Below are 11,324 nucleotides of genomic sequence, written 5' to 3'. Positions count from 1 at the left end.
ACGGTGACATATTTACGTGTGAAAAAATACTAACAAATTGTAGTCTTAAAGTATTATAATAACATTGAATTGTCTTTAGAAAATATTAAGAGAACATAATATTACGCCTGTTTTTATTGAGATAAAAACATCACGTATAATTAGAATATTTCGAGAATATAATTCCAACCTCTTCTTATAAACTTATTCCACGCGAACAAATTTAATTTATGTGATCAAAATATTTTACTTAGAGAAAAAATCAAATTGACCTGTATATTCAGACAGAATACTAGTTGTTGGCGTGATGACGATTGGTAGATAAAGTAATGTTCATAATAGGTCAACAGTCAATAGTATGCCCTTTAAATTATAATACCTATTACATATGGCTGATCCTGAGGTTTTTCAAATCGAATATATAAAAATTCATAAATAAATATAGGTACCTCGTAATACAGTGAATCATAATCTGACTTTCAATGTAGGTACCATGTAAAAGATAACAGAATCACATCATGCTCACAATGTCAACATTATAATAATAATATGATGTTTATTGTTGGTAATAAATCATAATTATTAGATTAACATATTTTTTTTATACATATACAATATACATACTTAATAATATGTTAATTAATATAATACATTAATATTTATATAATTATGTATATGTATTACCGTTAAACTTCTTTTTTACATCATTGCATTACTAATAGACGTTAAATGACCATTATATTGTGATGTTTAATACAAATACAATTTTTAAATATAATAATACTAAAACAGCTGTTGGTTACTTTTAACAGATAAAAATTAGCTTAATTAGGTGCATAATATATTTATTGTTTTTATTTAACGAGTACATAGTATAAATTAATAAAACATTATCTTATTTACATTTGCGGCTAAATTGATAATACGAACATCAACGAACAATTGTAAGCACATTTTTAACATTAAATTCATGAACAAGTTAATAAATAACTTAAAACTAACTTAAAATTATTATTTAATATTTAAACAAATAAAAAAACTATTGTAATAGATTATGTAATTCAAAATATTAACTTAGAGTTTATTATTTTTTACACATTTTTTTAAATTCGGTATAATAGTGCCAAGGTAATTTTCACAAAAAAAATAAGTAATTTTAAATTAAATATGTAGGTATTGTACATAATATTGTTATTTGTTATTTTATTTTAATAAATACAACTAATATACATTATAATAATATAGTAAAACATTCAATCATTGTTTCACGAACTTACAAAACAAAAAATCATGGTATTGATGAATTTTTGTATAAAATAAAATATAGGTAATAATAATTTAATATTGTACATTTTGGTAACGTAACACAACAATGAATAAATCATACACGTTATTTTGAATGTTGAATAAAATATTGTAAAGCCCTTTATCGTGAGTATTATTTCTATTTGTATACATACATATTATTACATGAATTATGGATATATATATACTATTTATTATAGAACTACTATACATTCATTGAACATTTTGAAATGAACTTTGTATAAAAGTTTAAACATCAATATATCTGTCTATTAAATTAGTATGATATTATCAATTATACTGTATATAATTTTATAATATCGTTCGTTCACATAGTATAGGTATTATTCTCGTCGATATTAAAAATTAATGTTCTAAGAAATTATAAACATAGGTATATTATTATGTAATAAACAGCGCACTAAAGTTGTTTAAAAAATAACCTTCGTTTAAAACCTTATTGTCCTTATTATTAAATTAAATATTTCTGTTCTCGAGTACAGTTCGTGTTACTTATTACATATTATATTATATTATGTATAGGTATATGTAGGTACTCACTACTTAGAGTATAATATAACAACACCATCTTCAGACCGTTGAAATGAAAATGAAAATTGTTATATTGAAATCCAAGCCTTGTCTCAGCCAGTGTCGCAGTATTATTCTCTATGAATCAGTCTCTTTCACTTTGCTGTCAAATCGTATTTACACTTCGGCAGCAAAGCGGAAAAAGACAAACCCACAAGAATGGTTTTGCCATCGGCGGCGATGGTGAAAATGTAGTAATATTAATAATAAAGTGTGAAAAGAAACGACTGATGACTATAATAAATAAATAATAATTAGTAAAACCAGAAAAGAAAAAATAGAGAAAATTACTCGTAATAAACTCGTCTCAACATTTTCACATTTCCTTCTATACAGGTGTATGCAGTACCTACAAAATATATACTTAATAGTTTTATTATTATATTAGTTTTTCTAAAAATTCCGATATTGTTTTTGTTTCATGGTCGGAAATCAACTAGAAAACTGTTTTTTTCACCGGAAAAAAATTTTAATTAAACGATAAACAAGAAAAAAATTTTAAACATGTTTCTCATCAATTTGTTTGCTCAACACTATATAATAGTTTAATATTTATTATTATTATAAAATGCTTCTCCACGCGTATCGGTTGTCGACGACTGCGGCGCTACGCCGTCCTTAAATCATTGTGTAAAAAAACTATTGCAGCTATCGCTTGCGTTAAATTGAGATAAATGTATTATAACATCGAAGAATGAAAAAAAAAGTTTTTAATCCTTCACGAGGCGTTTTTATGACATCATATATGTGTAAGTGGTCATAAATATTGTTCATAAATAATATTATATTATTCATATTATACTGATGAGCTGCTTTGACGGATTAACACAGCAGGTTGGAACGCCGCCTTATCACACACACAAACACACCATAACACTCTCATAACGTTTAAATTGATGAGGGTGAGTTCCTACACAATACAATGGTATAATATTATGCATGATATAATATAAATTCCTACACGAGTTTAAAAAATAGACATATTAGCGTCCCTAAGATTAATTAAAATTAAATATAAAAATATTTATACTATTATCATGACTCTTTAAATAGGAAAATTATATATTAATATTAGATTTAAGACGAAAAATACGCGTCATATCGATAATGCAACTTACGACTTTGGATAAAAATGAACTGACTTGTATATAATATTATATATGTATTTATAGAAAAAAAGCTTTATAAAAATATCTGTTTAATCTAATCATTAAAAATAAGTCACTCGGTTCGATTTAGATTATATATTATTTTTTAATAAGCTACATAACATAATAAGATGAGACATTTTTGAGTTTTAAAAATGTAGCATCTACGACGATATATAAATATAATTATTGTGTGTATACCTACAATCTACATATTATAATTGTACACAAAAACAAATTTTAACCACACCGATTGTCGTGAATGTTGTTCAGTCCAAGTGGGGTGGACAATATTGTATTCCATGTTTTCTATACCATAGTTAATAACGTATTATTTTAACTCGAACGCTGATGTGCACACCTATATAGAAACTTGTCTAATTCATAAACTCGCGTGCAAACTTACACGTACACTATGTATGTATTTACCTGTAACTGTCACTCGTCTAGAAACTCACCGTCCCCGTGTTATGATATGTATAGCAATACACCCGAATTGTAGGTTTTGTACGATATAATATTATTATGACGTGCTGTACTCTCGTACAGGTCGTACTGTGTGAGACGTATGCGCAATACCGTGTTGCGTATATGCCTTCGCGACAATAACGTCGGGAGTTCGAGCGAGAGAAGAAAATTACGAAAAGTTAAGAAATATAACGATAGTCGATACGTACGGACGTCCGGACGAGCGAGCGCGTCTCCTCTCCGTCCTGCAGCAGCGATCGACGGGACGGCCGACGACGTGAGAATGCGACGGGGGAAAAAAAAAAAAGCGGTCGGAAAAACTAAAATTAATACACAGAAATTTCTACGCACGCACACACACACACACACACAATATATATTACATATATATGATTACTAATATACACTGCACTGACGCGCGCCCGTTCGCTATACTTACGAGTAATTTTCATAAGCACGATGACGCACGGACGACCGCACAAACCGCCGCGTATCGTTCTGGTGTTTTATTTTTTTATTTATTTTGAATTTTTTAACATTTCTATACAGTCGCGCTCTGCGTTTCGCCTCCCCGAGACGTTTTTAAACGTTTTATTTCGGTCGAACGCGGCGAGGGGGCGATTCTGGACCGACGTCAAGGTCGCGGCGAATATTGTTATAGCGCACTATATACATACACACGCGCACGCGTTTATTATACATATGTATAACGCCCGAAAACGATTTCATAGGCCAAAACGAAGCGTTTTATAATATGGAACAGCTGCCAGTGGGGCCGTCCGTATATGTATATACAGTAATATACATCCGAGGCATCGTATATTATTCTCTATGTCAAATAATAGATTAACACCCGTTAATTGCGTTATTTTTATTGAATATAATATAATATTATTATATTGTATGAATAAAACCATAAAATTTAGATTATAATATTATTGCATACGAGTCGAGATAAAATTCTCATATATAGTAGTTACGTCTTATGATCCCGCTAGACCACAAACCTCCCCACTGCAGAAGCGTATGCGTAGCTCGAGTCCCGGAAATCAAAACTACACACCCACTTCCATTACTGCTGAGCCGATGTCTTGGAAAACACGAAATGCTACATTACAATTATTACTTATTAGCTATTACTATACCACGTGGCGTCGGAAACAGACGAGGCAATTCTGTTTCCGTTATTCCTATAAATAGAGTCCTACAATGTTTTGACTTCGGAAAAGTTCGCACAAATTCTCGCGATTATTCTTAAACCGCACAACACAATTCATGTTCCAAGATGCCTGAGGTGGCTTGGGTAATATAATATGTATATCTATTAAGTAATATCCAAAAAATCTGCCCATCACCCCCAAAATCTATGAGTACCTACCGTTTTTAAAGTAAAATATTATTATCCATCACCTATCGTATCGGGAACGGATTTAGGGGGAACTTAGTGGGCTGCAACGCACGGGCCACCACACATAAGGGGTACCTATACTATTGTATCATTAAACGTCTTAACGGTAAATACAGAAAAATGTTTATAATAACTTTATTGGGTACATATTATTTATTAGCTATTACCTATGATAATATATATTTAGCAAACGAACTAAATTATACTATATTTATTCGTTACACATACATTTTTGGCTGTATACTCACCGCTTATTATAGCTAGTTCGACATACGACCTCTCTTTTATGTTATATTATATATATAAGATTAAAAAACGAGCTGCGTTATCGTTCAGGAATCATCATAATAAATTACGATGATATTCCATCAATTTATGACCGACAGACGACGAGACTTTAAAGTCAATCATTGTATATAGTAGGCGCATACACGTATTATTAGGTAGGTACTTGTACTTGGTGTAATAATATAATGTGATAGGTATGTCGTCAAGATTTTGCACCATGTATTCATGCTCGTATCAATGTCTCATTAACAATGTTGTCTGTTCCACAGCTTTAATTTTTTACATATTAATAGTATTTACTATTTAATACGTTATTACTTATTTAAGCTTACGCGCAGCGACGAAGCAGCAGTCATCTAAATATACCACGCAGTATTAAATTTGCACGAAATATTTTCGATTGTGCGGACCATACAGAGTGATACCTTTAACACGAAATAATCTCTATCTATTTATTATTTCTATTTTTTAGGTTTTAGAAAAATACAATTTAGACTACCTGACAAGTTATTAATAACTTTAATTACATAATATTGTATTAAAAAATCTAAATTTTAATGATTTTTTTGGAATGTATTAACTTTTTTCAAACGACAATCTACATATTTTGTCATTATATTCTGAAGCTACAGAAAACTCTGTTATGACAATTTTGACGTATAAATAGATTTTTATTTATATCTTATAAGCATTCAAAGTTTAGTAAAGCAGAGTAGTCCTAAATTGTTGAGAATTTATGCCGTTGCTACTTCACATCTCATCTTGACCATTGTATTGTAATAATTTAGTAGGTGCGGACCTATTTGTATGTTAATAAAGGAATAATTAAATTATTATGATTTACTACTAACTTACAATTAATATTTTCAATTAATGCAACAGAAAACAATCGAATAAAGTTATAATTTTCATAAATATATATAATCTTAAATGTTATACCTATACAACCTATATTAAATAAAAGTGTGTACTAAAAAAAAAATAAAGGCTTTTCAGCCTTTGTAATTTGAATTTTATGCTATTAGGTAGGACTGTACAATCATTTAAAAATATTTTTAATATAGTTAAGATATTTAAGTTTTCAGTTTCTTAAAGTATATTAATAAATCTTTATGAAACAAAATAAAAAAAAATAGTTGGTTGGATCGAGCCCAAATTATACAGAAAGAATGTCAGTTTTGAAGATACATTTTACAAATGTAAGAAGAATAACTGATAATAACTGATAAGTACACCTATAATATAGGAATAAAAACACAAAATTTGATCGACAATTAATTTTTGCACCATCGTTCGTAACTCGTTGTAATACATGTTCTATAATATCCTGTGACAGTGGTTTTTCAAATGAACCTAACTTTTGTTTTAATGCAAATTGTGAATCGGATGATTTTTCTGAAAAAATTGACGAATCTATTGTAATCGAATTTTTAAAAAAAAGTTTCTATGTTATTCTACTTTAAATATCCTCAGTATTTAAAGTAGAATAACAGAAACGTTTGATTTAAATTTCGATAATAATACGGCAACATTTTCAGTAAATCATAATATGGTTCACAATATGCATGTTGGTTTTCCATTTCTCATTTAAAAAAACAATTTTGTTGGTATTGCACAGTGCACACAGGATATTCCTTAAATGTTGTGAAAGATCTGTGTATTTGAAAATATCGTATTGAACTATACTTAAAAATGACAAAAATCAGAATTTGAATATATTATACATAATTTAAACATATATATATGGGCGAGTTTGCGCTTAAAAAAAATCACCATATATATAAATATTTAAATCATATTATTGAGTTGAAATTGATCACAAAGTTTTATATATTTATGTGTAAAGAAAGCGTATATTTACTTTAGAATTCATTATGAGTTCATGATATACAACATAGCCAAGAGTAAACCCCATGCCAAAAAGAGCAAGGTAAATTACGAAACATACTATAGGTAGTAATAATAATAATATATATTAATTTATGGAATAAATAATTAAATAAATACATGTAAAAATTCTGAATATTTTAACACTTATACTTTTATATTATATCTATTTGTATGCATTATACTTAAACAAATTTGCTTTAGGTACATATTTTATTAATTCAAGACTAAAGTTTATTAGTTATTAGTATAATATTATATAATCAAGCATTATTGGTGCAAATATAGGCTTAGCCCCCTTAGAATTTCTATAGCACCCCCAAAAACTAATGATTTCACTACTATAATTTAAAAGCATCATAAGAGTATCAAGTATAGACAGGTCTCAGGAGCTAACCCCTCCCCCCCCAAATATCGAACACTATTTACGCTACTGTTATCAAATGACCTAATATTAATAAATGTATAACATATGCGGTGTACGCATTTACATAATTATTTGAATACAAATATATAAATGTATGTGTACATTTGGAACATCAGATAAAATATAACACATATTAACTTTTAGTAGGGAATGTTGCTTTACATTTATCATTGCCCCTCACCAAAAATTAGATCGACTTTCCATTCATCATGCCCAAACGCTGTTATCTACTTATTATAAAAATGTATTAAATTAGAAATATTAGGATAGAATTATATTGAAATTTATTGAAATTTGAATACATAATATATAATGTTGCCACCAAAATATTTTAATAAATTAAAAAAATAACTAAAATAGTACGATTTCTATATTCCGCAATACCGAATTAGAAAAATTCAAAAATATAAAGCGCGAGAATAGGTTGGTCACTCTTTTATATCAAGGATCACTAGTATAAAGTATAAACCAGTAAACCACGGATACAAGTATAAACCATAAAGCTCTATGTACCATGACATAATAATTCATTTTGTTATAGGTACCCTAAACCGCGGTCTTGGAAACGTGCCCTAAACACTGCTTTTGAAGACATCAATTTAAATTATTGTAGAATGTGAATCTGAAGGCAATTATGAGTAGATGGGGAACACTAATAATTGTGGAGCATTGCCGCATTGAATATTTCGTTTAGTATATCAGTTAGGGTATCGCGTTGTAGTATAGGAAAAAAATAAAAGATCGATAGTGGAATGGTGGAGGTTTTAGGTGAGACGTGTATATTATATTAAACACGGTGTAACAGATCGACACGTAATGTACGGTGAGTTGCGGGTTGATGACCTGCTTCGACGGGCAAGGGACGCGTCTGAGGGACCGGTTGTTTGTGTCCTTCGAAGAAATGACACTTCAATGATCCCCCGCTATGACGCCGGTGCTCGACAATGTGTCTCAGTAGGTTTATTTGTATGTGTATGTGTATGGGTATATTATGCACGTGTTTGGGAGTCGTGTAAAATTATGTTGTTTAAGAGTCTCCACATAAGATCGTCCTACTACTGTGTTATACCTATCTGCCTAATGATGTTTGAATTATCTACGCTTATTATACAGATATTCAAGCACTTACCTTGTGCGTAGATTTCTGCAGGTGGCTCTCCCGAGTAGTTAGTAATTCTTCGGGGTCGTGTTCGACAGTTGATATCACGATGACAATATATTATGTATCTTGGTTTATATTATAGTCTATAGAATTTCGTATATCTCACACTCTTTTATAATTGTGACTATTACCACGTGCTCTCAAGATTCCTACATTCGTAGCAAATGTACATAAAGTCAAATCGCCAACCGAATGTAATTTAAGTTAAATGAGCTCTTACTACTATACTTATATTCTAAAAATATTGCTATGTTCGTGTTCAAAGTGTAATTATGTAATAATAATGCATTTAACGGGATTATGATATGATGAATGATGATAGTCACAGAACTTTATGATTTTAAAGATTAATAGGTAGGTGAATGGAAAAAAATGAACAATATGAATTTGTCTAATAGAGAGATAACTAATTCAGACAGTCATAACGAATGCTGAGTTAATCCAATATACATATACTGTATACGCATGTACGCACAAATATAGGCACTCCCTTGAACAGCAGTGTCGTGATGTTGACTGGCGTGGACCTTGTGCATGAGTCTTCTTCTGAAAAGTACTGCTTGGCGAGTCTATTCTGTAGGGTCCTTATATAATGTGGCTTCGGTGTAATCCCTTTTTCTGATATGCATTGATTAAAACGTGATGTTTTTTTCTTATTTTAGGCGGTGCGACAAAGGTGTCACTGGTAATTTATTGTTTTGTTTTGACCGAACGTCTTGATTGGAAAATTATCGAGGGGGGTCTCGTAGAATATAATATATATGTGTATATTATATACGTAAAAATGCATTTATGGTTTTATAATATACGCGGTGTCATCTGGCGCCGCTGATAATTGATTATGTTGTTTTTCTTAAATATCTGAACGGAGAGGTGTTGAATATTGTTTATGTGTTGCACGTGTCGCGTGTGTATGTAAGGAGTGCGTATATATTATATATTTATGCGTAAATCGTATGTATATAATATGTATTGAATAGCCCAACATTCCATATGGACCGTCACCACTAGTTGTCTTGTGTTTTATTTTAAGTTTAAATAGTATATATTATTACAGCGTGTTACTTTAACAGTGGCACAACTACAGGGGTGCTAAGGGGTGCTTGAGCATCCCCAACTTAACTTGAAGTACCCCCGTGTTCCATGACGTTGTAATTTGAAATAACTGTAGTTTTAATAATACAATTTTACTTTTAAGAATTTTTTTTTCTTATCTCGCATTCTGAATTAGATATATTATAATCTAATTATAATTACACTATAATCTTAAATAACAAAATGTAAATTTATAATTTTAGTAATTGTTTTAAGAAATTTTTTGGAGTTATAGACATACTCAGTATAATAGTAGGTAGTATAGTACCTACTACCTACTAGAAATTACAATATAAAACGGCTACATTTGGTAAACTGAAATTATTATTAATATCTAGTGACATTGAGTAATTTAAAAATATAAGAAATTTCAGAATTATGTTTAAAAATTGTTCTGATCATCGACGAGGCAAGGCGAGTGTGCTACCTGTCTTGATATATAAATCTATGCTCCGTTCTATGCTATCGCAGAAATTTTTAATTTGAAAATATAAAATCAGATTTTGTAACTTCATATTAATTTACCTACTCGTTCCAAAATTAATATTACATTTTCCATATTCTATTAATTTTTCATTTATTTAATTAAACAGTCGTTTTTACGTACACATTAATTATCAGCAGAAGTATGCTAAAAATTTCAATTTTATTTTTTATTAACATAGGTACCTACCTAATACATTTTTGAATTTTTGAGAGAATGAGCAGATCCGCCACGAGTCACGACTATGTGAAAAATTCCTAATTGTAGCACCCCCAATATTTGAGCTCTTGTTGCACCGCTGTACTTGATATCCTCTTTATTGGGCATGACTGCGTGAGTACCTATTAACATATCGCCTAAATGCCTAAGTAGCAATAACAATAATTATAGGTATTAATTGCGACATAGGTACCTAACTCAAAACCAATGTAAGAAATCTAACAAAAATTAAACTGACTTTCATGGGGTCCTACATGTATTTGTAATACTTGTTTTACAGCAGTTTCGAGTATCAACATTGTCTTCACGTCGATTTTTGCTGAACATAACTTCAACAAGGAAAGTTCGACCAGCAATGTTAAATGTTGGTAGGTACCATTCAAAACAAAGAAAATTTAGAAGTATCCATTGTAGCTGATGTGACAATCAGTTTGAGATCAGTACGTCTTTTAGCTACCACTTGAAAATGTTAAATGTACCTATTTAAATTTATAAAAGGCCGCACAGCAAGACAGCAAATAGGTAGGTATTAGCACAGAATAATAGTGAAATGTTTCAAATGTCTCTAATCTCTATTTTTTAACAAAATAACAGTATTTTTACATTCGACCCCCCTCCCCATTATCATGTACCAAAAATATATTTAATTTAATTTTCATTGGACCAAAATTTTTTTAAATATCTTATAGAACAAAAAATTAATTATGTAGGTAGGTACCTAAATAAGAAAAACGTAAAAATAGGTAATTTTGATCATTAGAATAAGTTGACATTGGAACAAAAGATAGTGATCCCAAAAACGCTTATTGTTTCTGTTGATAAGCAGGCAGCAGCATTGCACAATCCATGATAAATGATAATGG

The 11,324-nt window shown here is 29.9% G+C and overlaps 1 non-coding gene across 1 annotated transcript; it reads right to left on the bottom strand.

Annotated features, from left to right (window-relative positions):
* Window positions 1–1,961: 1,961 nt before the first annotated feature.
* Mir316 (microRNA mir-316) lies at window positions 1,962–2,023 on the bottom strand. Its single transcript, NR_040154.1, has one exon. It is a non-coding gene; the product is annotated as a microRNA mir-316 (primary transcript).
* Between the last annotated feature and the right edge of the window lie 9,301 nt (window positions 2,024–11,324).

Source organism: Acyrthosiphon pisum, chromosome A2, assembly GCF_005508785.2.
Source record: "Acyrthosiphon pisum isolate AL4f chromosome A2, pea_aphid_22Mar2018_4r6ur, whole genome shotgun sequence".
NCBI classification, from domain to species: domain Eukaryota; kingdom Metazoa; phylum Arthropoda; class Insecta; order Hemiptera; family Aphididae; genus Acyrthosiphon; species Acyrthosiphon pisum.
The sequence above is the reverse complement of the archived record's forward strand: the minus strand, read 5'-3'. Positions and strand labels throughout refer to the sequence as shown.